Genomic DNA, 27728 nt, shown 5'->3' with positions numbered 1-27728 from the left:
TCTCTTGCACGTTCTGACGACTCGAACCTTGCTTCCACAGTTGCGAATTTCATTCCCCTTGTTAAATATTTAATTTCGATCATTGTTGAACCGAGACATTTTTCAATCGTCCCCTCCTCCAAGTGTTCAAATTTCTTTGTCTCTACATTGTAGGTTTTGTAGATAATTGTTCGTTCTTTTATTTTGTTTTGTAGTTCGCTTGGAGGTGAGATCTTAGCTTCACCATCTTTTTCTGTTATCATCCCGTAAAACTTCTGTATTTCTTCAATTTTAAATTGAATTATTTCACGACCGCCAACGGCCGCTGCAAAATTCATATTATTTTGGACCTCCATAGAAGCCATTTCCTTTTTTTTTAAATAATTTTTTAACACAACACAACTCCGTCTAACGGAGAGATAATCGTTTGGTTTAACATCAACACAGTTCACTTGAGCACAAAATTCCTTCCCCCGAAGGGGGAGGATCACAGTTCACAGTACAAATAATATAATATCAAAGTCACCCTTACGGGAACAAGCGAAACACAATTAACAACAATATCAACAGCACGCAAAGCAAAACAACCAACCTTTCGGTGAAACCATCAAAATACGAACGACTCAAGGAAACGTGATTCAGTTTCACATGATTGATCAACCAATCAGCGTGAAGTTGTGGTGTCATATGGCTCCTAGGATGATCCAATATCGCCCCCCCCCCACATTCACCCAATAAAAACTGTTTGGTGCCTAACTCTGTCAGAAGATATCGAGCACTCAAGCTGACTACCAAGACCACGCCATGAGCACTATGACAGACCACCTTGGTCAAGAAACGACACACACAATGTACCACCACTAGCCTTCCACAAGACACAGCACAGTTCTCTCCTCCAGTCGGCGATTATATTATCAGCTTCTTTTTAATGTAAACAGCCAACGCAGTAAATATGTTTAAGGTCAAAAGTTCGTGCTTTGCAAAACAATGTTGAGAAGCGGAGAGTGTTGCTCGCAGCCATACGACGTTGGTCTTCATCAAACAACCACCACCACAATGGCGGCCAATCCCCCTCGCAACATTGTGGCCAAGCAATCTTACTATAATAGCGTATTTAAATCTCGGACAGCACCTGCACGATATTTCTGGTCCAGCCTCATTCCAATACTTCAAGACTCTTGTTTGATATATCTGTGCAACATCATGAGAAGTTTGCTGGAGAAGATGCCTCTTGGATGTTGCAGACAAGAACAATACATTGAAAATGAATGTAACGTCGCATTCTCCTAGCAAGATTAAAAGCCTTTTTGCTATCGTTTCCTCTGCCTTTTCAGGCAATCTTGGGGAACCTTAGCATAATTACCAGGTCAGCATGACAGAAGACGCACCAAAAAGCATCAAACACAAAGAAAGGTAAAAATAATAATTTTTATGACGTTATGAGTTTACCTTTGCCATGTACAACTAAGCACTAATCCTCATTGAAAATACTGTACATTCTATGACTAGAAAGGATTTTGAAATGTAGACTACCAAGTCCAACACGAACTGTGGATGCAACTCTTAGACAAGATATTCGTTACACCACTAACAATAGCATTCAACACTTGGAACAGTCTGTTTACCAAAATTAAACACTTTTGGTTCTAGTTAAAAGAAGCTTCTACAAGGATCAAACAATTGATAACTGACTCGGGAGAAAAAAAAATTACTTTACGCTTCTAATTTGATGAAATTCGTTCACTCAAGTAGATTACTGTTGCAGTGACTTCATCTAGAATTACTGCAATACTGTTCACCAGTCGTAGGACTGCTCAGTTAGTATCTAAACTGCCATTCAACGTTGTACATAATGTCCGTCTTGTTAGCAATATTGCCGAAGGATTTGAACCAGGAGAGATTCTTAAGCAGGCCAAGCTAATAATTTCTTTCTAATTTTGGCACAAGGCCAGCAACCTCCAGGATAAGAAGCCGATTACATCGACTCTAGTGCATTATTTTATCGATAACGAAAAGAAGAAAGGGGAAGTCGACCTCGCCGGTATTGGAACTCAAGACGTAAAGAACTGGAAGAAATGCCTCTAAGCATTTTGTCCGATGCGCTATTGATTATTGTTAATCCTTTCTACTATAGGCACAAAACCTGAAATTTTGGAGGAGGTGGCGAGTCGATTAAATCCACCCTAGATCTTGGCTAATACTAATACTGTCAGTTCTTCCCTACCCACAAAATGTATCATGGACCGGTAATATTTCTTAGTAATATTAATTTATACCAGAAACAATATATATATAACGAATATAATAAAAGTTGACAATTTTTAAAACTTATATTTATTTTGTAAACAAATAATACAATATTGCATAAGCATTTTATCAGTACTTTATGTTTCTTTCTTTTCTGGAAGCTCGCCGCGTATCGGCAGCTGATAGCTCGCGGACTATCACTTTGAGTAGCACTAGTTTACTGTACTGATATTTCTCACGCGGGGGAATCCCCGTGAGCAAAGAAAAAAGGCGAGCAAATAAAACCCAAGTTGGTTTTATGAATGCAAACTACATTTTCTACTTCATAATATGGGAGAGCAGGTACAAAAATTCAACAACTTGTTTAGGCATGTTTTGATATTTATCAGTTTGACAAGAACTTGATATACCCTAACCCTAACCCTAACCCTAACTACAGAAATATTTTGAAGTTTTTGCCCGAATCATAATGTCCGTATTTTTCCGCGTATTTAGGAAAAAAAAATCTGGAAAAAGTAATTTTAAAATGCCGATTTTTTTTTTAACCAATCTTTTTTGCAGATTCGTATTCCATCGTATTTCATCGACCGCGAAAGGAAGAAAGGCAAAGCCGACCTCGATGGAATTTAAACTCAGAACGTAAATCCGGAAGAAACTATGCTAAGCATTTGATTCAGCGTGCTAACTAACTATTCTGCCGGTTCACCACCTTTATAATAATTCTTTCTACAATAAGCACAAGGCCTGAAATTTTTGAGGGAGGACCTAGTCGATTTTATTGGCCCCAGTGCTCAACTGGTACTAATTTTATCGAGTCCGAAATGATGAAAGGCAAGGTTGACCTTGGTGATATTTGAACCCAGAGCGTGAAAACGGACGAAATGCCGCTAAGCATTTTGTCCGATACGCTAGCACTTATTATTAGCAATAGCAACGATAATTTTCTAATTTTGGCACAAGTTCAGCAATTTTTATGGTAAGGGCTAAGTCGATGGTATCGATAACAATATTAGACTGGTACTTTATTTTACCGACCTCGGAAAACTGAAAAGCAGGCGCGATTTGAGCTTAACACAAAGAGCCACTGGTATTTTTTTGTAATTTTGGTACAAAGCCAACGTTAGGGGGATGGGGAACGAATTTGACAAGACAGGAGGGCAAGACTCCTCCCCCCCCCCCCCCACCAAAAAAAAAACCCTTTAAAATTCCCCCTCCTTCGGATACGGGGAGGACGAATCTGCAAAAAAATTGGCAAAAATCGACTTTTTTAAATTACCCCACTCCCATTTCCTTCATTTTTTTTTTTACTTTTTTTCAGATTTTTTTTCTAAATATGCGGAAAAATACGGACAAAAACTTCAAAATATTTCTGTAGTTAAGGTTAGGGTATATCAAGTTCTTGTCAAACTGATAAATATCAAAACATGCCTAAACAAGTTGTTGAATTTTTGTACCTGCTCTCCCATATTATGAAGTAGAAAATGTAGTTTGCATTCATAAAACCAACTTGGGTTTTATTTGCTCGCCTTTTTTCTTTGCTCACGGGATTCCCCCGCGTGAGAAATATCAGTACAGTAAACTAGTGCTACTCAAAGTGATAGTCCGCGAGCTATCAGCTGCCGATACGCGGCGAGCTTCCAGAAAAGAAAGAAACATAAAGTACTGATAAAATGCTTATGCAATATTGTATTATTTGTTTACAAAATAAATATAAGTTTTAAAAATTGTCAACTTTTATTATATTCATTATGTATATTGTTTCTGGTATAAATTAATATTACTAAGACATATTACCGGTCCCTGGCACATTTTGTGGGTAGGGAAGAACTGACAGTAAGCCACATTAGATAGTTTGAGAAGTACTGCAGTAAACTACATCGTCCCCACCACCATCGTCACCTATTGTATTTACTCCAACCAACAAGTGAGCCTTCAAGTGGTGCGACCTACGAGAAATTGCAGCTAAATCTCCTTTCAGGCACACACCAGCCGTCTTAAAAAAAAAAAAATAGAGAAAATACATTGAGTAATGCCGTCTTGTATATACTTCTAATCAAGCAAGGATCAAAACTGATATGCTTTTGATTTGTCAGACTTGATCAGGAGCTAGACAACTGTGGAAGGATGAAAACTGAAGTCAATCACTCGAGATATATATATATATATATATATATATATATATATATATATTTAAAGTAAAATTGTAAGGTACCGCACGAGTGAAGGTATATAGGAAAGAGGATTTGAAAATGCAGAGGTTTTTTAAAGATGTTTATTAACTTGGCCGATCTTTTTTTAAAAAGTGAAACCGGTCAAGTCAAACATCTTTAAAAGACCTCTGCATTTTCAAATCCTCTTTCACACACACAAACGCACCTAATTAGGATAAAGTCATTATTTAATGATTTATCAGTGGTCAGCATACTAAAAATATCATGATGGTTAATTTATATTAAAATTATAATAAGGATGTTGAATGATTTCAACACCAGTCTGCTAGAAATAGACCACAAATGGTCTATGAACCACTTAGATTATTACTCGTGTTGTGGAGTAATAATCTAAGTGGTTCATAGACCACTTTGGGTCTATTTCTAGCAGACTGGTGTTCAAATCATTCAACACCCTTGTTTTAATAATATATATATATATATATATATATATATATATATATATATATATATATATATAGTGTAGTATATTGCCACTTATGTGTGGCTGACCCCTAGGGGTGGATGTGCAGTTACTGTTAATACTTCATTTAGAGAATTAACATTGCTTATATATATATATATATAGGAGTGGCTGTGTGGTAAGTAGCTTGCTGGCCAACCACATGGTTCTGGGTTCAATCCCACTGCGTGGCACCTTGTCTCCTACTGTAGCCTTGGACCGACCAAAGCCTTGTGAGTGGATTTGGTAGACGGAAACTGAAAGAAGCCCGTCGTATATATGTGTATATATCTTAGTGTCTGTGTTTGTCACCCCCAACATCGCTTGACAACCGATGGTGGAGTGTTTACGTCCCTGTAACTTAGCGGTTCGGCAAAAGAGACCGATAGAATAAGTACTAGGCGTTCAAATGACTGAAACAATTAAAGAGTATATATGAGATGAATTTATTGATAGATGACTGGTGGCAATTCTGTAAATAATAATATTCTATAAGCTTCTGGCTTATAAACAATCACCATGTATTGACTAAAGAAAATAGTCTAATATTGGGGTATATAAGACCCTCGACGGAAAAAGTGCGTTTTCTTTTGGGTTCGAGTCCCATGCGTACGCAAACCCACTTTTTCCGTCGAGGAGTTATATGTCCCAATATTAGACTCTTTTCTTTAGTTCCACGCACGCACGCGCGCGCGGTAAACAACTTTCGATAGCGAAATCTAAACATACACACACACTATGAGTAATAAAGTAAGTTCCTCTTTCTCTCCCCTTGCCTTCCTTTGTGTAATACTAGTTTCTTTTCTACCTCCTTCATTCTTTCTGTATATCTATATTTCAATTAAGTTTTACAAATCTCTAAAAACATTTGTAACTCGTATCATTTGCTTCCCCGTCAACTCTCTCTCTCTCTCTCTCTCTCTCCTATCTCACCTCTCTCTTTCTTTCTCCAACAACTACTGAATGCATGTCTAGAGTATACACGCTTTTCCCCCCTCTTGTTCGCCACTTCTATTTACTCTTTTCCACCAGCAGCTTCACTGTATCCACAACGTGGCGAACCAATCGTTGTCTTTTTTTATTGCTTATTATAGTCGCACATAGAACCGAACCAATCGTTGTTTAATCAAAGTGACCAGGCGTAAAAGTAAGTTTTTTAAAGTTAACTTCGACATAAATTACATGACTCTCTTTACAAAATATCTTCTATCTATACAGTAACTTTTATTTAAAACACAGTTATTTCACCTGACTTTGCTAGAGCAATGCACTTGTTTTGATGAATTCGTTTTTTTGTTGTTGCTTTTTTCTTTCTCTCTTTCTTTCTTCTTTGACACTCCATATTCATTATATTAAAATTGGGATACATTCGATATGAGTATTATAAATGTCAAGCGATAAACAAAAGCTGTTGTGGAAGACCAGAACTACACACACACACACACACACAGATGAAAAATATTTTTCATGTTAATTCAAATAACAAGGAAATGATTGGGAAACGAAGGAATTTGACAAGACGTGAATGCATCTATTTATTTATTGTACACCTAAACTCCACTCGAACCCACAGGCACGTGCATACATATAATTTGCATACATGTTCAATCTAAAAGGTCTTCGGTTTTTATTGCTTGTCAAGGCCAACATAGTAGATTACGTAGTATTTTCTGAGCATGTAGTTAAAAAATTCGATTCGCAGCCATGCGCTTGGTTCAGTGCCGCTGGACAGTACACCGTACCCAAGTGTCTACTACAAATGTCCCGGGCTGATCAATTTTTTGTTAAGTGAATTTGATAGACGGAAACAATTTTGAAGCTCGTCGTATGTATACACGAGCCTACGTCTTTCTTTATTACTGTTTACCGGTTTTGTTGTTCTTTTTACACTCCCAAAATCTAATAAGGTCAGCGAAAAAATTCTTTAGAAATGAATAGCATACGTAACACCGGGGTTAATGCTGTTTCACACCTCTCCTTAAAAGGGGGCGGGGAGTGGTGGTAGTGGGGGGTATTTATTTATTTATTTATTTATTTTGCATATTCGTGATCTGCGACATCTAAAATGTAAGAATCCGAAAAATACATTTTTCAAGGAGAGGTGCGAAACTGCATTAGCCCCGTAACACCTTTAGATATTCGTAGGTCGAGGCACAACAGATGTGCCCTTCTCACAAGCACTGATTATTTCTATTCCTAAGTTTCAGTAGTTCGCATTCTATTGTGATAATATCTTTTTTTTTTTTTTTTTTTTTTTTCGGTAATTCAAACATCTCTTTTTGTTTCCTCATAGCTATTTAAAATTTGGTATCATTTGATAATAGTTTTTACAAATACGTTTCAAATGATGCGGATTACGATTGTCTAGAAATTTCGCATGAGAAAAATGTTGGAGTGGGGTCGGATAATTCACACACTCACTTGGACTTTTGTTTTCTCGTACGTTTTGATGAGATGCGTGAAGTATCTCTCATTCTACTTTTTTTTTTTTTTTTTTTTTTTTTTTTGCCTCACCAAATTCCACAATAATTGTAATTTTCGGCATCTGATACGTAATGATAACGAAACTCAGTCAGTTGGGTATGTACACATCTGTAGTTACTTATGCTCAAGCATAACAAGACCCCAGTCTATGTTGAAGAATAAAAGATAATGTCCGCTCAGAACTTGCCTGTCTCTTTTCGGTCAAACTAAAGGGTTTGACCTGGTGTGAAATAAAAGAATAAAATATTCTAATAGGTGTAAAACAACTTGCTGGGAACGAATGTGTGTGTGTAATGTGTGACGATGTGAATGTGCCGAGCCCTCTCCCCACTCCCCCATTTTCGCGAGCGCGCGTTTTTTTCTTCATATTCGTTCGCAGCAAGTTGTTTTACACCTATTAGACTATTTTATTTTATTTCCCACCGGGTCAAACCCTTTAGTTTGACCATTTTTTCTCCCCCCCCCCTTTTATTTACGGGTTAAATATATCCAGGATGAAATTATCTAAAATGTTTTATTTTAAAAAGCTAACATAACGATCTTGTAGATGCCCTCCCATTGTTGTTGCTAAACCTCAGGTTGATCCTGTAAAGGAGAACTATGATACAATCAAAAGAATCTAAGCTATGACCATCTGATTAATTATTGCATTATCCAGCGTATCTTTTCATTTTATTCAATATAATAACTGGGATTTCAAAGAGATTTAGTTACTGTTGTTATGCATGTTTTTTTTTCTTTCAGACGTATTCAACTTATTTTAAATCGAGTTCAAGTCGGCAATACTTTTTGAGTGAAGAGAGTTCTCGAGGTTTGTAAATGCGTAGAGTTAGTGTGTGAATATACAAAGGCGGACCCAAGAGGTGGGGATGAGGAGCACATGTCCAACTCAAGAAAAGAAGTGCGCCCTTCTTAATGTTATTACGCCCTTTTCTCCTGGAATTGTATTCCCGTCTGACCTTGTTCCCTCCCTTCGAAAAATTCCTGGGACCGTGCCTGATATACGTGTATGCATCTGCATTTATATTCTATATGGGTGTGTCCCTTTCGTGCTTAGATGTTGGTGTGTATGTATCAGTTTTTTACGTGCATGTATACTTAATGTTCTTCAGACCACAAAGTCCTGTTTAATCAATGACATTCTAGCCTAAACTGTCCTGTCTTATCCTATCTAGGACTATATTGTCTAGTGTTTCTTTCCGTGTATACAAAAGTTGCTGAGACCCCCTTCGGTCATGACTGACCATGGGATTGCACCTAGAAAGTTACCCTTCCAAGCACAAATCCGGACAAAATTGTCTTATGGAAGACTAGCAGTCGCCCATGCATACGAGCCTCCCCTCTCCACGCCACCAGTGTTATCCAAGGGAAAGGCAAAGGCCGATACAGCTTGGCACCTATGACATCACTACTCATTTCTACAGCTGAGTGAACTGGAGCAACGTGAAATGAAGTGTCTTGCTCAAGAACACAACACGCAGCCCACAGCTCACAACCGTAAGCTCGACGCTCTAACCACTGAGCCATGCGCCTTCACATACAGAAGTTATGGTGTGAATAAAACGACATTTAATTTTTATTACTAGCGCATCAAGCTATCTTGCACAGCACACTACTTGACCCAGAATTTTTTCCCTTTTTCTGAACAAGATTTTATCTTTACAGATCGTTGACACATGATGCACAAGGATGTTGTGTCAGAACAAGATTGTAATTTTAACCTCCCATCCACGCCCACACCCACCCACACACATAAGGCTTTAGTTGACACGATGTTACACGTACACACACACACACATGTATATATTAATACATACACAATACGCCAATTTGTTTTTTGTACTAGATCTCTTGTAATTTCTGGAAGAGATTTCATGTGTAGTATTACTACTTATCAACACCCATGCCTACTGGGCCACCGAAGCAGCAACGATGTTAATGAGCAAATTAAGACACTTAAATTTGACGCGTGTGTCAAGCAAGTGAGAGCGAGAGAGGAAGAGAGAGTGGCTGATGGGTATTTGAATTCCTTTCTACGATTGAACTGAAACTGACATCTGGCTATTAAAAGCCCAACCACACACACACAAACACACACTCACACATTTGTTTTAGGTCTTCTACCCATTTGAATTCGGCCATACACCAGATAACATGTTAAGTTTTATGTTCTGAAATTTAAATTTTGAATTTGTTTTAATTGTAAAATCACACCTCAGCTAAAAAAACAAAACAACTTTTGGCTTTTGAATACAAACTTTTCTTTCTCTTTCTATATTTTTCTTAAGTTACAATTTCTCTGTTTTGGTCAGTATTTTCCCAATTTCTTTTTTCTTCTATCAAGTAATGGACAAAGGCATTTTAAAACAAATTAAATTCATAGAGCCGAAAAAAATCAAAAATATTCTATTTTTTCCCTTTCCTTAATACTAACAAGAACATAGTATGTGAGAGATTTGGTTGCTATTTCTAGCAAATTGAACAACCACACACAGTTGTTCCATTGGCTCATTTGTTGATGTGTATAAGTAAACAAAAACTAAAAGATACACCTACACACACTTATATATATATGAATGTATGTGTGTGTATGCAATAATAAGTGTCGCATGGTGGAAATAAATGCAACATTCTCTTTCTATATTTTTTGTTAAGTTAGAATTTCTCTGTTTTGGTCAGGATTTTTCCAATATCTTTTTTCTTGTATCAAGCAATTGATGAAAGCATTAAAAAAAAATTAAATTCATAGAGCCGAATATCATTTCTATTTTTTCCCCCTTTACGTTTTACTTTCCTTCAATATAATTAATTACCATATCCTATATACTGTGTCCTTGCATACTAGGGGAGTATGAGAGGCAAGGTTCTGGATGTTGGTTGAATATCGCCTTTCTCCCATTAATTTCTTATTCTTCCTGTTGCTAAGGCTCCAGCAGTCGAGTAAAGAAGTATTAAAATGCAGGTTCTCCATTACTTTTATTTAAAATATATACAAAGGTGTGGTATGTTGCTCTTTTGCAGCCATCTCATGCGGTGTCAATTCATCGTTCTCCGTTACACGGGCCCATTGCCTCAGGAGATGCGGCAAGCAGGCTAGCCAAGAGGCTCAGCCAGGGAAGTATGCTCTACAAGTGGTCGCAGGGAAAAGAGAGTGTACCTCGTGGCTTCTTTCCTTTATATAGTTTGCCATCGTGAGCCTCGTTGTAAGCTCGCACATGGCAAATGGATGCAGGTGAGGTCTCGCTCCAGTCTCGGAGATGGCAATGGCTGCCATGAGATCTCATCCAACATGGCGCTGACTGCTTGTGTCGCTACAAGGACTCCCCACTGAGTGCGGCAGTGCGAAAACAGAATAATTCGAGAGTGGATTTGGTAGACGGAAACTGAAAGAAAGAAGCCCATTGTGTACACACACATACATGGGGAGGTGGGCTGGGTAGACCTTTGCTCAAGATGTGCTTTTTAACTGAATTTGAAACCTCATATTTGGGAAGCAAGTCTACATTTATCTTACATAGATATACCATGGAAGAGATTTCATCTAGGCATGTGATTAGTGTGTATATATCATGGACAATGCTGAAGAAAGCTGAAATGCATCAGATATTCCCAATATTTACATATATATATGTATATATATGCAGTGTGTATATATGTATGCATATAAATATATGCATCATCACCATTTAACATGCTGGCATGGATTAGACAGCTTGACAGGAGTTGGCTAGGTAGAAGGCTGCCAGGCTTCACTGTCTGTGTTGGTAAGGTTTTCATGGCTGGACGCCTTTCCCAACACCAACCATCTTACAGAGGGGACTGAATGCTTTTTATGTGACACCAGCACTGGCAAGGTCTGTTTTGGCATGGTTTTTAAAGCTGGATGCCCTTCTAAATGCAACCACTTTACAGTGTGGATTGAGTGCTTTTTACCTTGCACCAGCACAGGTGGGGTCACCCAATTATTTGCAAAACGAAGATCCTTTGAGATGGGTGGAAATTAGATAAGGTAGCCTTCTGCCAGGTGATGAGAGGTTAGAGTGATGGGGGGAGGAGGAAAGAAACAGGTGTTTTGCAGTAGAGGAGATACATGGTTACCCAGTTCGAGAGAGCAAGGTAGAGAATGTATACACACACACCAGGGCACCCTCCCTTCCTTCCTCTATGTGTAATGCTGCTCTAACCTATAGGACTGACTATATATAAAGCACAGTGTATAAGCCAGCTTCTATTTTACATTTAAATACAATAAAAACATTCTAAGCAAATACAGCATTCATGGTAGAAAGTCAATTTAACTATACCTCCCTTTTAAATAAACTGTCTACCAGTCAGTGAGAATACACCAATGTCACTCGACCTGCTAAAATAGCTGCCAAATTTCCATTAATATACTGACTGTAAGGTAGACAGTACCTGGCAAAAAAAGAAGTTGTAACAAAAATGCTTTTGGTCATTTAAATCTGTTTTGCAGATCTGTATGGACACAAGAAATAGCAGCCAAATTGCCCTCAGGTCATATCCCTAACATACCAATCTACATGAGACCACCACTGTTTCTGTGATACAAAATTCATATTTTAAAATGAACTAAAATAAAACCTTCCCTCAAAATTTCATGTCAATTTATGTTCTAAACACCAGCTAAGTAATGGCAAAGCATGATTTTAAAAATCAACTGAAACTAAGGCAATATCTGAACCAGAAATATTGTAACAAAGGAGTTGAAAGGGGTGGAAGATACACTGGATTCTTGGAAGATATTCTTGAATATAGCACAGCTGGAAAAAATTCAAATGGGATGATCATATGGCTGGAATGCTTTGTTCATAGTTCAAGGAAGCCCAATTAGTATATGTTTGTGTGTATGTCTGTTTGTCCCCCACTACCATCGCTTGACAACCGGTGTTGGTGTGTTTACATCCCTGTAACTTAGTAGTTCGGCACAAGAGACCGTTAGAATAAGTACTAGGCTTACAAAGAATAAGTCCTGGGGTCGATTTGTTTGACTAAAGGTGGTGCTCCAGCATGGCCACAGTCAAATGGTGGAAACAAGTAAAAGAATAAAGAATATATGTGTCATTTATGACTATATGCACTTATCATTTTCTCTTGTATTGTACTATATATTGTATATGTTTTGTAGAACGAAACATTAAGGAACTTTTTTACAAGCACTACTGGATTACTTGAATCCATCTATTGTGACACACACACACACACACATTTGACAGGCTTCTTTCTGTTTCTATTTACCAAATCCACTCATAATACTTTGGTTGACCTGGAGATGTAGTAGGAGACATACTCAAGGTGCCATGCATTAGAACTGAACCCAAGATCATATGTTTGGGAATCAAGTTTCTTAACCACAGATCCATGATGCCCACAGTATGAACCCGAATCAATAGCTGGACCTCAGGATATGAGAGGGATATTTACAGTATTGCATAAGTTATTGTTGTTAGGCCCTAGATTAGTTCTTATCAAGTAAGTCTGTCATGAAAGATATTCCAATCATAATGGTCTTTTCACTGATAGTGTATCCAAGGATCAACCCATTACCTAATGTGTCCAAGAGGGTAAGGTGCAATTTAAGTGTAATTTGGCTACTATTTCTACACATGCTCCATCGTTGGCTTTATAAATATGTGGAGTGAGCTTGTGAGTATTAAGTATCGTGACAGAGGGACAAGGTACTGTGACAGCAGCAACTTGATACAAATTGTGCTTTCAGTCAGTTGACTGTCACTAATTCTTCTACAATAATCCAAACACAGTTATTGATAGAATCTTTCTAATTTCCTTTTTTCTTTTATTTTGCAGCCCCCTGAAATGTGTACCCATGTTCTTGGTGCTACTAGGATTCAACAGTTTATTAATGCCTGCTTCCCTCGCTTTATAAAGCACCAATGTTCTGAATATTTGGATGGTAAAACTGTAATTGTTACTGGAGCAAATACAGGACTTGGAAAACAGACAGCTTTAGAGTGTGCAAAAAGGAATGCCAGGGTGATTATGGCTTGCAGAAATCTAGAAAAGGCTGAAGCAGCTGCAAAAGTAATACGTGATGCTACAAAAGATTCTGGTAAAAATGAGGTCGTCGTACGTGAATTAGATCTGTCTTCATTCAAGTCTGTCCGTAAATTTTGTGCAAGAATAAACGAGGAGGAACCACATTTAAATATTCTAGTCAATAATGCTGGAGTTTATCGCTGTCCTTCATTATATACAGAAGATGAAGTTGAAACACACTTTCAAGTAAACCACTTGGGACATTTTCTATTAACAACATTGCTTCTGGATTTGCTAAAAAAGTCTGCTCCATCAAGGATTGTAGTACTGTCCAGTTTCATGTACAAAGATGCTCGGATAGACTTTGAAGATATTAACTGGAAGGTCAATTATAATGGCACTGAAGCTTACAAATCTAGCAAACTGGCAAATGTCTGGTTTTGCCGTGAATTATCCAAGAGATTAGAAGGCAGTGGGGTTAATGTTTATTGTGTTAATCCAGGAATTGTTCTTACAGACATCATGCGACACACAGTGCCACAATTTTTTAGATATTTTGATTGCATTTCCAGATTATTTTTTAAAACTCCTGCACAAGGAGCACAGACAACTTTATATTGTATTCTGTCTGAAAAATTACAAAATGAATCCGGATACTATTATTCAAATTGCAGCCAAGAGGACCTTAATAGCAATGGATTAAATGAGGATGGAGCCAAAAGACTATGGGAAGTTAGTGAAAAAGCTGTTGAAAGCGAATAAAACAGTGAAATTCTGAAACACTGTGTGGAGTAAATATAAGCTCCTATTGAGCCAAGTCAACAACTTGGCTTCATTTCCTAAATATATTACCACAATCCACTACGATATATGTATGTATATATGTATATCTTTTATTGTTTGTTTAATGAATTTCAGTTATTGGACTGGTTTAGGGGGCTTAGCTGAACAAATCAATCACGTTACTTTTTTTTTAGATTGGTTCTTATTCTATTAATCTCTTTTATATACACAAATGCTTTTATGCACCATGAGTTCATACAAAAACTCATCTCCAGGTAAATAACAGTATTTTGTGTTCTAACACAACATCCAAGTCAAGTTGGAGATTATATATATATATATATGTGTGTGTGTGTGTATAGTCACTATGAGGATATTTAGATCTGTTATAGGGATATTTTTATGCAAGATACACTGGTTCAATGTATTGTATTTTGAAGAGTTATTTCTTCAATGAATATATTACATAAAATATCATTAAATATCAAATATTAAGTTTGAGAATGGAGATGTCCAATGGATACAAATTAATTTTTTAATTAATTAACATCTTTACCGACAAGAGTTTCATTTTGCATCCAATTTAAACTACAAAACATATATAAATATATAATCCTGCATTTCAAAGTACCTTGGGTGTAAAATCATCAGGACAGGAAAAAGGACAATACAAAGATTACATTATGATCTGCTGGAATATTCCAATATACTAAGAGTATATTCTTGTATTTATATCATTGAAAGACAAGAATTGTCTGCTATGGCTGCTGGAACTTTCAGATCACTTGATTTCACTCTGCTGTGAGCTCATCAGTGACAGAGAACAAGTAGCAACATAACAGTTGAATCTCCTGACAATGTCTATTCAAGCACTGGTGTTGCAAATAGCCAGTGAGTTTATTAAAAATAACTGAGACAGAAGCAGTATTAATAACAATAGGCAGCCTTTATCTCCAACTTAATATGAATGTTGTGTTAGAACACAAAATACTGCATTATTTACCTTGAGAGGAGGACTTCTCATATGAACTCATGGTGCATAAAAGCTCTTGTGCATATAAAAGAGATTGCTAGAATAAGTATCAGTCTTAAAAAATGAGATTGATTTGTTCAACTAAGCCCTTTAAAGCAGTGCCCCAGCATGGCCGTAGTCTAATAACTGAAACAACACACACGCACGCACGCACGCGCACACGCACACACACACACATTGGGCTTCTATAAGTTTTTGCTTACCAAATCCACTCAGAAGACTGGTTAGCTTGAGGCTATAGTAGAAGATGCTTGCACAAGGTGCTTCCCAGTGGTACTGAATCCATATATATATGTGCAAGTATGGCTGTGTAGCTGAGAAGTTCATTCCTGAACAACATGTTTAAGGGCTTGTTCCCAGAGTGTGGACACCGTCAACTGGTGTTTTCCACTGTAACCATAGGTTGACCAATGGCTTCTGAGAAAAATTTAGTTGAAGGAAACTAGAAGAAACCTGTGTATGTGTCTGCATGTATTCACCCTTGTCTTGAGATGTGTGTACTGAGTGTAAACAAAAAATTACTATCAATATCATTTTTTTTACAATCTTCTACAAAGCATGAATAAGTGGTCATTGTTTGACAGAATAGTGAAAATGCTATATGTGTTGGTGAGTCATAGAAAATTCTCTTTTGATGAAATTATTATTTGACCAATGGAAACATGGAAAAGAGTATGTTAAAGCGATGTTAAGGAGGATATGTGTGTGTATGTGTACATACATATGTGTGTGTGTGTATATATAAATATATATGTATATATATATATATATATATATATAAAGCAAACACTTTTTTTCCTTTGTATATTGACTGCTGAAAACACTAAATAAACATCACTCGTTTTCGATTCACTAAAGCGGGTCATTTTTTCTTCAAAGCTTGATTCAAACACTCTAATTGCTGACAATAGACTTGAGCATTGATTGTTGCATTAGGTGGTAACAATTCAAAGTGAATTACTCCTTTGGAATCCCACCAGATAGAGAGAAGAACCTTTTTCCCATGAAGTTCCCTTCTCGGTGGCAGTTAAACCTTTTCCTTTTTACCAAACCACTGTTTACGACGTTTAACATTTTGATAGAAGATCCATTTTTCGTCACCAGTTACAAGTATATCCAAAGAGGGTGAAACGAGTTTGCGAGACTGGAGAGAAGACCAGATGTCAACTTGGGATTTGCAGTTACTTTTGGACAATTCATGAGGCACCCATTTTCCATGTTTAGGAATCTTTCCAAGTTGTTTTAGATGACTATGAACAGTTGTATGGTTTGAACTAAGCTTTATTGCCAATTCTTCAACAGATAATGCAGGGTTTTCTTCAAGTAATGCCTCAAGGAGTTTATCATCAAACTCAACTGGACGTCCTGTTCTATCTTCATCTTCAAGGCTGAGATCTCCACTTCTGAATTTTGCAAACCATCTTCTGCAAGTTCTTTCATTCAAGCATTCTTTCCCATAAACTGAGTAAATGTTTCGAGTCACTTCAGCGGCAGAGTTTCCTTTTTTTGTACTCATAAAGCATTATGTGCCTCAAATGCTCTTTGGATACTTCTATGTTAGAAAGGGTTTTAATCAAAGAAATTTTAATTCTATTATTCTGTAAAATAATATTTAATTAGTTTAAATGCACACAAATGCATAAAAAGACATATATATATATATATATATATATATATATATATGTCTTTCTTCTGTGTCTTCCATGCTCTGTCATTTTTTTCTCCCTTATCCCCTTTCTATCTGTCACATGTATCTTGTCTCTAGAGACAAAAAGGGTAGAGGTAGTGAGAAAGAGACACACACAACCAGAGAGATCGAGATAGACAGAGAGAAAGCAGAGGTCTGGCATCTCACTTGTTTTTTCTCCATAACTCCTTTTAAATTATGTTGTGCTATATTGCTTCCTGCTCGGTGTAAAATGGTAATTGTGATTAAATGGAAACATCGAACTAACAAAAAGACATTATTGTAAAAAGTTTTAGGAAGTATGCACATGGAATAGAGGAATACTCAAGATTTATAGATGTTATTAATATTTACTGATATCCTTTGAATGTGAAAATGTCCTCACAAATAAACATGAGAGATGCAGAAACATATATTGCAGTACATTAATAAAGTCTAAAAATTTCCACAAGTCATTTTCGTTATTACTACACACACACACACACACACAACTGGATCCCTCACTCAATTTCCTCCTCAAGCTTTCCTGAACATGCATTATCTCTTTATCACCGACCCTTTTTAACTGCAATATTCTGCTGTTGTAATTGAGAGCAGAACTGAATATTTCATCATCCTTTTTCTGAAATACCAGTTATCTATTGCAGTGAGATTGAACCCAGAACCATGTGAGTGGGAAGCAAACTTCCTACCACACAGTCTTATGCTTTAAGCCACACCTATGCGACATGCTTCCTTCAGTGTTTTTCAATTTCTGTCTACCAAATCCATTCTCAAGTCTCCAGTTAGCCCATGGATGCAGTAAACACTTACTACATAGCAGAACTAAATCCAAAATCATGTGGTTGAGAAGCAAACTTCATAACTGCACTTGTGTGTGTCTTGAACAATTCAGTTACCATTAAATGAATTTAAAAGATAAGTGTTGGTGTTAAGACAAGTAACAGCTTGAGGCTATCTACCATGATATATGTATCATTGGCCTAATGAACTACATTTTCAATATTGCAATCTCAAACACAGTGGATAAAGAGAATGTAAAAGAACTCAACTCAAAAATGTAGAAATAGCCAGGAAATGTGTGTTGAAGATCGTCTGACTTTTTTTTTTTTTTTTTTTGTATGTCTATATTATATACAAGGGGGTGCTAGAAAGTTCCTGGTTTTGGGTAAAAGCACCCACACAGAAGGATCAGCTAATTATGATTTTATTCAGCATGTTCTCTTCTCAGTTTCACACACTTATTGCAGAGGCCCTTCAGTTTTGCTAAGCTCTGTAAAAGAACTTGGAAGGTCGGGCCTCCAACCAAGCTTTTTGCAATACCCTTAAGGCCAGGAACTTTTCAGCACTCGCTTGTATCACCAATGTCTACATTTACATTCAGTATAAAAAGTCTCCTCTGTTTTTTTTTGTTTTTTTTTGGGAAACTTAACAATAAAATGACAAAAAATAAAGAAATTCAAACTAGGTCAATCAGCAACATCAAAATGTATACAGATATGGGAAGTGATAAAAAAAAATGGAGTGCAAGATTACTGTCTGCAATGCCAAGAATTTATTTCCTGCCACATTACAGTGTTCTTACATGGACTTGAAAGATTGGGCTTCTGGCCACTAAAAAACAAAAAAAAAAGGATTATCTCTTTTATATAATAAATGTGAAATTTAATTTTAATTCATTAGTTGAATTATTTCTATTATGGCTATTCATGATTTTTATTCACATTAAAGACTTAAATCTCACTGAAATAAGTTGGTATCACCTTCTAAAATACAAGACCAAGTTATTGTTTTAAACCCAAGAAGTTTTAAAAAACTGGTACATCATTAACTGAAAAATATATCAGTCATTGCATTTTTCACATGTGTAATTCATTGCATGTTTCCAAAAAAAAGCACTTAAAAATGTAGTTTTCAGCAATAGTTTCATCCTCAAATGTACAGATGGAAATATTGCTAAATAATCTCATAATTCTGTATGTAACACATTTACCAAAATCGGTAAAGAGGTCACTAACACTAGACAGTATCTCAGTATCTGTTGGAATAACTAGTTTGATTTATAATAAAATACAGAAATTTATTGAGGATTATATTGTATCTATCAACACGAACTCTCTGTTCAGCAGCTAACCTGGTTATTTCCTTGTGTGCTACTTTCATTATACAGAAATTTGCAGACTCAAATGTCAAGTTTTTAATTCAGTCAAAAGCGCAACGTGCCTGATGGTTCAAATGGGAAGAGTTCTATTGAAGGATAAAATGCAAAGTTGCCCTTGATGGTATTTGAACTCGGAATGTAAGGCCGGAAGAATGTTGTTAAGCATTTGTCTGACATGCTAACAATTTTGCCAGCTCCGACCTAACTTGTACGCATAACAGAGATATACTATTAATGAAATACATTAATTTTTGCTGTATTGCTGTTTAGCTGCCGCTTTGTCTGAAATATAGTCTAGCATGTACTCATAAGACCTTAGAATAACTACTATGCATTCCTGATAAGGTCTAATAAAACTGAAATCTGTCTAGAATTTGTCACCTTGTGTATCAAAGACCAGATTCATTTATCATTTCATGCTGCCATACTTAGGCACAGTAAAGCCAGTTCAATTCTAAACTGAGGACATTTCACTCCATTTCATTTGTACCGAAAATACTGCTAAGAAAAAGTGTAACTTTGTGTCAATGTCATTGTTACAATACTGTACCAGTTGTCCCTGTGTGAATTGCCAACCCTTCAGCCAGCATTTCAACATCTGCTTGTCTATCACATCATTCTTCATTCACCTAACCTCTTGACACCTGATGTACCCACACAACCTGTTGTATCTATTATTGTATTCTGAAGTATTATTGTTGTTTATACCCTGGTCAGTTCTGATTAAATAGTTTTATTTCGATATAAGTACATCTGGAACTACATTATCCAGTGTGTCATTCCTATTTTTTTTTTTTACTTTTTCAGTCATTTGACTGCGGCCATGCTGGAGCACCGCCTTTAGTCGAGCAAATCGACCCCAGGACTTATTCTTTGTAAGCCTAGTACTTATTCTATCGGTCTCTTATGCCGAACCGCTAAGTTACAGGGACGTAAACACACCAGCATCGGTTGTCAAGCGATGTTGGGGGGACAAACGCAGACACACATATATATAAACATATACACGACAGGCTTCTTTCAGTTTCCATCTACCAAATCCACTCACAAGGCTTTGGTTGGCCCGAGGCTATAGTAGAAGACACTTGCCCAAGGTGCTACGCAGTGGGTCTGAACCCGGAACCATGTGGTTGGTAAGCAAGCTACTTACCACACAGTCACTCCTGCACCTAAAACTTTATTTGTTTGTCTATGTTTTCCAATAAATTCCTTCTGAGTTATCCTTATTTTATTTATTGATTATTTTTATTTATTGAACTTTTCAAATTGCAAAGATAATTCATGGATAATCAGTATCTATCTATCTATCTATATATATATATATATATATATAAATAAATACAGTGTACATTTAAACACATAAGAGGTACCTGTCATAGGATTCCTGGCATGCTAGAAGGAACAGCCAAAATTCAAACCACTATTAGGGATAAACTTCGAAGGGAATGAAAAATAAAAACATTTACCATCTAGGCGCAGGAGTGGCTGTGTGGTAAATAGCTTGCTTACCAACCAAATAGTTCCGGGTTCATTCCCACAATATGGCACCTTGGGCAAGTGTCTTCTACTATAGCTTCGGGCCGACCAAAGCCTTGTGAGTGGATTTGGTAGACGGAAACTGAAAGAAGCCCATATATATATGTATGTGTGTGTATATGTTTGTGTCTGTGTTTGTCCCCCCAACATCGCTTGACAACCGATGCTGGTGCGTTTACGTCCCCGTAACTTAGTAGTTCGGCAAAATAAACCTATATAATAAGTACTAGGCTTAGAAAGAATAAGCCATGGGGTCGATTTGCTCGACTAAAGGCGGTGCTCCAGCATGGCCGCAGTCAAATGACTGAAACAAGTAAAAGAATAAAAGAATATATAATGCAAAACCACATTAATATACAAATCCCAAACCGAACAAAACACAAATATGGGCGAAGAAAGAAAAAGAAAAAAGAAGAGGACGAAGAAAAACAAGAAAAAACATCAATTCAACATCAAGTGCCTCAATTGGTTCAATGGAGTCTACTGTAAACCATCACACTCGCTGCATTGCGACGGGCGGCCAGACTAAGGCGTTGAAACAGTCAAGTACCCTCAGGGCGTCACCTGACGCTTCGGTAAGACGAGCCGCCATCGATCACAGAAATAGCAGCCCAGTCCCTCCAAACGTCTCAAACGCTAAAGGCTGGGAGAAGTGGCTCACTGCCAAGTCCCGATACTTAAGGGTTTTGCTTCGTTCAGCAACGGAAGCAATGACTCTTTCATTTATCGTGGCCTTCAGGATGTGGGAAGGATCAAAGAAGTCACAGACTGTGACATCCTGTTACATATTATTCAAATTTAAACCAGTTTTACACAATTCCAATTCTTTCTCAAAATAGTGACTTTTGAGACATCCTGTACACGCACACACACACGCACACACGTACACATACACGCACACACATTTACACACATACAGTCAAGTATACATACACATACGTATACACGCATACAAACAAATACCCCCCATACACACACACTATATAACGCGCTTCTACGGTTTCCGTCTACCAAATGCACACAAGGAGACTATAACACAGTGGTTCTCAACCATTTTTGTCTATAGACCCCTTTGATTCCTATTTTACATAAGTTAGGTGGGGCGGTAGGGGCGGTCCGCCCCGGGCTGCACTTTTCATCTTGTTGTAGGCTATTGCTGTAAGCAATACGTGCTTTTTGCGGGGTCCAAGGGCGGCAAACGGAAGGGCTGCTCCGGGCGGCACACACTCTAGTGGGAGAAGAGGAGCCCAGTATTCTATCCTATTACTCTGTCACTCTCCATCACTCCTCCTCCCTTGCTCACGTGGCCATCGGCCATCTTTCTTTCTCTCCGTTGGAGCTGGAACAAGGGAGACGTGTTCTTGTTTGTCTCCTGTCCTATACATATATATATATATATATATATATATATATATATATATATATATATATATATATATATATATATAAATACACACACACACACACATATATATACGTATAGATGTAAGTATATACATATACGTATGTATATATATATATATATATATATGATTGAACGTTGACTGAACACTATTCAATTTTTTTTCTCCGTGTTTTTCTCCTTGTCTCCGTATTCTTTCTGTTGAAGAGCGTAGCTCGAAACGTCAAAGACTTTCCGTATTCCCGAGCGTCATACTAATATATACTTTTGTTATTTACACCACCTGTCCTCGTCTGTTGTTATTTTTTGTATATTCTCCCATATATATATATTATATATACACACACACACATATATATATATATATATATAAATATGTATGTATGTATGCGTGTATGTTATGTATGTGTGTGTGTGTCTCCATCACTGCTTGACAAACGGTGCTGGTGTGGTTACGTCCCCGTAACTTAGCGTTCGGTAAAAAGGGAACGATAGAATAAGTACTAGGCTTCCAAATGTTAAGTCCTGGGGTCGATTTGTTCGATTAAAAACCTTCAAAGTGGGACTCCAGCATGGCCTCAATCAAATAACTGAATCTAGTAAAAGAATGAAAGAATATGCAAGTATACAAATAATATATAAATTAACGTGTATATATATTTATGCACCCAAATAAAAATAAACATTATTTACATTATTTACATTTTGACGGATGTTGTCCTCATCTTGTTTATTGTAAACACGACGTTTCGGCTGATATACCCTCCGGCCTTCATCAGGTGTCTTGGGGAAATTTCGAACCTGGGTTCTCATTCCTAAGGTATCTTTTCGGTGTTGTTGCCGTTATTATTATTATTATTATTCCAGTCACTGCCTGGAATCGAACTCGGAATCTTAGGATTAGTAGCCCGCGCTCTTAACCACTACGCCGTATTCTGTGGTGTAGTGGTTAAGAGCGCGGGCTTCAAATCCCATTGAAGTCAATTTAATTGACTGATTTCTTCCTACTCAGTTTCAGGTCTTGTTTTTATATGACAAATAATCTAAAGGCAATGGATTTGCAGAATCGTTAGAGCAGAATTCGTTCCAATATTTTACGTTCTGAGTTCAAATCCCGATGACGTCAACGTTGCATTTTACTCTTACGGAGTCGATATAATCGACTGCTTCCCCCTTCTGAAAAGTGCTGAACTTGTGCATAAATTAGACACAAATATTGTTTCTATCAGTGACTTACACCTTGCCAATCAATATAATACAACACTCACTATCAAAACATGGCAAATATTTCCTCCCAATCCACTCTCCTTTTTTTTTTTTTTTTTTTGTTTACTCTTTCTATCCTATACATAACTGGATATACACCGACATCATTTTATGAAATTTTACGAAGGATATTACGATACCAGCAGACATCTCTCTGTCAAATTCTTTACCAAGAAAACTGAAAAGTGTTCGGCACAGCAGTTGCACACAATAAGTTTGGTTTCAGGATCCACACAGGAACTTAAACTCTTAGAAATCGATCTTATCAACAAAACGGTTAGAATGGGTTCCCTGCACTATAAAGATTATCATATGCAATTGTTGTTTTTAAATACCAACTAAACAAAGGAACAGGTTTATTTAGAAACTTCACATACCAGAAATGTTAGTATGATATACATAAAAAAATTTGTTTATGTTATATAATACCAAAAACTGAAGTTCTTTCTCAGACTTGGTTCGCGCGTTTAACAAAAATGTCTACTATCTCGCAACAGTTAAGTAGACTCATAAGATGTTACATTTATTTTCATTTTGTGGAAATACATTGTTACTTTATACTGCAAGAATTACATACATACATACTTGCATGCATACATACATACATACATACATACATACATACATACATACATACATACATTCAGTAATCACCCGATTTCGCGATTCGCTGGAACGTCATTTGCTAAATCTCGACTGATTTCGTCATCGTCTTGTGTATAATTGTAACCTCCAATGCTATAAATAATAGCCAGCATCCAGCAGTCAGTACTACTAGCTGACATTACAAGTGGTGACTCTGTCTTCTGCTCTAAGTACAACAATAGAGACTTTTTAAGGAATCCGAATAATAGTACTGTAGATCTTCCAAAATGTATGCTATAAAATTCAGTTGTTAAAAGATCTATTCTAGATCTTAGACTAAAATTATTTCAAACCTTCTAGAGAATGGGCTATTTTCATCAATGTGCAGTTAGTGAGTTGGAAAATTATTTGATGCACAATTAAATACCGCATGTGTTCGTAATTGTTGTTGTTTAGTACCAGATCCGAGATTCGCCTAAAAGAGCTGTATCTTTACAAAGAATACCATTCCATATTTTTAAGAAAATTTCAAATGACATGCTCGCAGGTTGTGTGGTTAAGAAGTTCGATTCGTAACTTTGTGATTTCAGGTTCAATCCATTTTGCGGTAACACATTATGCATATGTATGTCCTCTGTCATGGCCTCAGATCAACCACAGTCTTGTGAATGAAATTTGATAGACGAAAACTGTATGGTAGTTCGTCGGAAGAATCATTCCTATTCTTGAGTAATAAGAGCTAATTTATAGCCCGATTTAACACCATCAGCTGGTCCTGGAGCTCCTTTACTGGAATCTATTCCGTAGCAGTTTCTGGTCAGGGAATAACTTATTCCTTTCCAAACATGAGTTTCGAAAACTCTGAAATAAATATCTCTTCCCTTCATCAATCGAATAAGCGATTTGTTAAGTAACTATTTATTCCTTGAACATTTATAGTTAATGTTGACTCATTGAACTTAAGGTTTTGGGAAGCGGAATTTCAGACTCTTGAGTTCATATTTATGTGTATATAGTTTGTTATGACCAGTGGCTTTTAAGTATGTATGTGTGTATGTCTGCATGCATGTATATAAAAGTGAAAGAATTTAAAGTCACAAATGCATGTATATATGAATGCATGTTTGTATGCTTGCATAATGTATGTGAGTATGCAAGTATATATGCATTATATGTTTAGGGGCATGTATTCTCAAACGAATAGCACAATTAAAATGTTCTAATATAGCGAAAGGCCATGAACGATAGTAGATTTCTGAAACTAGGTCTTCAACCCGGAAAGCGCGATTGACTTTTAGAAATAATTGCATTTCTAAATTCATTGCTGAAGAAACGTTCCAAGATGTTGAGCGTTGGTAACAAAAATCTACAGTTCAGATATTGCCGAGGTGACATTTTATGTTTTTTGTTTTTTCAAACAAATTGAAGCAAAATCATCATCTTCTACAGGTAAATCAGACTGCAGTGATGTGTCTGTCACCACTAGAGCAGCCGCTTCATCCACAGTTAGCTCTGCTTCTGCTTGTTGTAAAATTTTTACAATTCCACTTTCAAAATTTGGGCTGTACACAATGACTGCCGATGGAAGCAAATATTTAAAAAACTCCCTGTAAGGGTACAATGCGAGAATTTAGTCAAAATAATTCGGGCATCTCCCAAATCTATTTCTGTTCTTTGCAAGGCGACTGTTACTGAGCGTAACTTTCCTAAATTGTCTTTTAGAATCTGCAGATTATTATGATCACGTGGAGTCAACAGATGATCAACCAGCTTTGGATCGCCTTGAAAAGAGTCTGAAAATGCCTCGAGTTGGATGTACCTCTCAATCATGTCACAAGTACTAGTCCAACGGGTTTTATTTCTTTGTATAGGCTGCAAAGGCGTTTTTTCCCGAAGTTTAACCGCAAGTTTTAATGATTTTAGTTTGCCCATCAACATATTAATTTTATCAAGCAGAACTTTCTGCTTGTCTTTACGGAATTACTTTTCTTGTAATGATCTCAACGAAGCGTGCTATTACACAATATTTAATTTCAAGTTTTTTGTTTGTTTGTATGTTTGTTTGTTTTTTTATGTTGGGGGGCGAAGTTCTTATTTTTTTCTATATTTTACGTAGAAGTTTTCTTAGTTGTGTTTGAAATTGTACAACTAACAAATGTCCTTTCTCTTATCAGATAATTTCATGATCAGTTAGAGTGGGCTTAAGTACGATTGTACATACTTAAAACACTTAAATTACTTTCTTCCGCATAAACCACTTAACACAACTGAGGCAGCATCGTTAATCATCCATTTTTCTGTTCGTATGCGCGTATTAGTGTTGTATTGCGTATGCTTCTGTACGTGCATTCGTATTTCTGTATGTAATGAGTGCTCCCAATCGTGTGTGTGTGTGTGTGTGTGTGTGTGTGTGTGTGTGTGTGTGTGTGTGTGCTTGTGCCTGTATGCATATGCCTGTGTGCGTGTGCCTGTGTGCGTGTGCCTGTGTGTGTGTGTGGGTGGCACCAAAAAGGAATAATTACATTGATATCCACTGGATATTACCCTTAAGGTGACCAAAACTCTAAAAGTACAAGATAAAAACTATCTATGTTGGCAGACTTTCCTTGAGTTGACGTTGAAGTAACAAGATCAACTTTTAAACAAACATTTCAGATTAAAACATTCTAAGAACGCCCTTGTTACAGTATGGTGTTGTGAATGTTATTTTTGATTGAAGATATTGTATCTACCGGGAGTTTGTACTGTTTGTCAAGTCGCAACAAGGACCTCAAAGAGACAGCACTTTACGCAATATGCGTGCAGTTCCAAGTAACACCGACTTTTGCAATACACCAAGATTGTAGGGTATTCTAAAGTTTTCAGATGTTTTTTTTTTTCTGATTGGGTGGTATTGAACCTAATGCTCCAATGGCAATAGGGATAACCTTTATGTTTGACTCGCGTAGCTGCCACATCTTAGCGATCTCAATTCTCAGGTCTCCATATTTATCAACCTTTTCTCTTTCTTTCATAATGATATGTTGATCTGGCACTGTCACATCAATTATTAGGCACTCTTGTTTGTCCCTCCTAAAGGTCACTGTATCCGACCTTCGGTGCTCTAATACCTCGTCTGTCTGGAAGTCAAAGTCACAGAGGATTTGTCCCTCCCATTTTTTATCCATTACCTTTCCCGGTGTATATTGGTACCAAGCACCCGTAACCTCATATCTATATTTATGGCATAAGAGCCAGTGGAAGTTTTGGGCTACGTTGTCGTGTCTACGCTTGTACTCTTTCTGCGCAAGACTTTCATAAGCACTAACAATGTGAGTCACGCTTTCGACCCTCTTCCCACACATTCTGCAGAGGTCCATTGCACTTGTGTAGTATGTGTTCTTTTTCACTGAGTTAGTATTCAATGCTTGGTCCTGGGCAGCGATGATTAGACTTTTGGTATTCTTTTTTAGGTCACCCTTGTTAAGCTACTTCCATGATGCTTCCTGGTTTTTTAATTTGTTGATGTCACGGTGGAACTGACCATGTAATTCCACGCAGGGCAGGGTTTCTTCTCTCTCGTTGGCTGTTCTTGATCGGAATTCCTAAGCACTCTCAAGTCTATTTTTGTTAAATCCTTCTGCATTAGCAGCATACTTGTAGCAGGTCTTGTTTGCTGTTTTCCAAATATTCTGCCATGTTGATGCACTCCCGTACGCTAATCAGCCCACGTCCACCTTTATCCCTCTTCATGTAGAGCCCGTGTACATTCGCCTTAGGGTGGAGGGCACCATACATTGTCATTGTCTTTCGGGTAGCACGATCGATCTGGTTAATCTCCGCTTGTGTCCATTTCAGGATGGGTGGACTATAGCGCACTACAGCAACCGCCCATATG

At 37.1% G+C, this 27728-nt stretch overlaps 1 pseudogene across 2 annotated transcripts; it reads left to right on the top strand.

Moving 5' to 3' along the window:
* The first annotated feature begins 723 nt into the window (after positions 1-723).
* On the top strand, positions 724-18576 carry LOC106881688 (retinol dehydrogenase 14 pseudogene; annotated as a pseudogene). 2 transcript variants are annotated; one of them, XR_016241471.1, is made up of 3 exons: positions 724-1392; positions 5994-6046; positions 13210-18576. The product of XR_016241471.1 is annotated as a retinol dehydrogenase 14 pseudogene, transcript variant X1 (transcript). The 2 variants fall into 2 exon arrangements; XR_016241472.1 differs by lacking the exon at positions 5994-6046.
* Positions 18577-27728: the final 9152 nt, after the last annotated feature.

This window comes from Octopus bimaculoides, chromosome 4, assembly GCF_046866305.1.
Source record: "Octopus bimaculoides isolate indiv1 chromosome 4, ASM4686630v1, whole genome shotgun sequence".
Classification (NCBI taxonomy): Eukaryota; Metazoa; Mollusca; class Cephalopoda; order Octopoda; family Octopodidae; genus Octopus; species Octopus bimaculoides.
Note: the sequence above shows the minus strand (reverse complement) of the source record. Positions and strands in the feature narration are given on the sequence as shown.